General features: G+C 54.8%; 1 pseudogene; it reads left to right on the forward strand.

The window, feature by feature from the left end:
- The first annotated feature begins 364 nt into the window (after positions 1-364).
- LOC110223569 (bone morphogenetic protein 15 pseudogene) lies at positions 365-1,476 on the forward strand (annotated as a pseudogene).
- Positions 1,477-1,681: the final 205 nt, after the last annotated feature.

The raw sequence follows: 1,681 nt of genomic DNA on the forward strand, positions 1-1,681 counted from the left end.
CAAGAGCAAGGCACAAAAAACGTTTTGTTCACAGTTCATTGGATCCATGATGTGTTTCTCAGTTCTGGCTCCTGAACTAGAGAACAGGGCATTGCAGACACAGGGGTATGAATTTGAAAAGTAAGAAGGTGAGGGGAAATAGCATGGCATCTTTGAAGCTATATCAGTTGGTCCTGGAGCCACGTGGATCTTAAAGAATTGGAGATTCAGGTGCCAGTTTAGGGAACACAGTTGAGATGATAAAAGACCAAACACTACTCCCACCCCCCAGGCCCAGCGGCCCCGCCCCAAGTCCAGCTCTGCTAGTGTAGGTCTCGGCGAGCCCGTGGCTCCACCGCAGATCCCTGCCCTCCTCTCCCTATCCATGGGCTCCATGGGCACGGGCTGGTTCCTGCGAGCGCTGCTCTTTGCCCTGGGGCTCAGCTCCCCGATGCGTGCCCGGCCCAGGATGTCGTCGCGCCGGCCCAGCCTGTTGCTCCTGCTTGGGCCAAAGCTTCAGAGTCGGCCGCTGATTCGCTGGCACCCCATCCGGCACCTGGTGGAGCTGTACCGGCGGAGCGCAGATCGCACTGGCACCCCACAAAGAACCGCATCTTTCGTGCCAACGGTGTGAGGTTGGGGAGGCCGGTGGGCCGCCGCGAGCTGCCCCCCGACGTCCCTAGTATGTGCAAACCCCAGACTTCCCGCTTCAGCCAAACTGTGAGTGGACCAGCTGGTGGGGGCTGCTGTCCGAAGGCTCTGTGGCCTCCTCCCGTCTCACTCCCATCTCTCCTGCCACGTGGAGCTCAGGGCCCACAAGAGCGCCTTCCTCCTGGCAGGAGGCTCCTGGGCTTTTCTCTGCCCGAGACCTGGGCAGAGATGGATCTCACCAATTATGTTCAGCAGCAAGGCTGACCTCAAAAGGGGAGGATAAACCTTCACATCCAAGCCAAGGTGTATGCAGCAAGAATGGATCTGGCCTTGGGTGGAGGCAGACATTGGCCACTGACACTGCTTTCCTGGTTCTATATTTCAGCAAAATACCTTTAACAATGTGCCACGAATTGGGCTGCAAGAACTTCTGCTGGGAGTCCCAGGGGAAGGCTATCCCTTTTCCCTGGCCTTGCAAGTCCATCAGGTGGGCCTCGTGGGATCTGAGGCACCTGTCAGTTCACCTAAGCAGACCCAGTGTTCTCTCCACCCTTTCTAGGTTAATTTCTATCAGCTGAGCTGGGAGAACTAGATCATCGCCCTCTACCTGTAAAGCTCCAACTGCTGCAAGGGAATCTGTCCAGGAGTGCTACACTCTGGCTTCTGCTCACGCAGCAATGCCATCATTCATTACCTTATCTATGAGCTTTTAGAGGGAAGTGTCCGCGGCCCTAGTGAGACCTTTGCAAGTACACTCCCTTTAGTGCCCTACTGATTGAGGCCAGTGGCAGCATCCTGGACAAAGAATATGAGAGCATGATTGCCCAGTCCTGTACCTGCAGGTGAACATGGAGGCCAGGAGGCTCCTGATTCTGGATGCTATTGCTCTCAAGGTGCAGCACTCCTTTCACCAATCGCCAGACTCTACCTGCTTTCCTACCCCCACACCACCAGGCATAGGCATTCTTTCTCTGATGCTTACCTCACTTTTGTTCCCACAATTGATCTGGCTAACATTTTTTCTTCATAGAAACCATTCATAACAAAAAAG

This window comes from Phascolarctos cinereus, unplaced genomic scaffold, assembly GCF_003287225.1.
Source record: "Phascolarctos cinereus isolate Bilbo 61053 unplaced genomic scaffold, phaCin_HiC Scaffold_7;HRSCAF=346, whole genome shotgun sequence".
In the NCBI taxonomy this organism is placed as follows: domain Eukaryota; kingdom Metazoa; phylum Chordata; class Mammalia; order Diprotodontia; family Phascolarctidae; genus Phascolarctos; species Phascolarctos cinereus.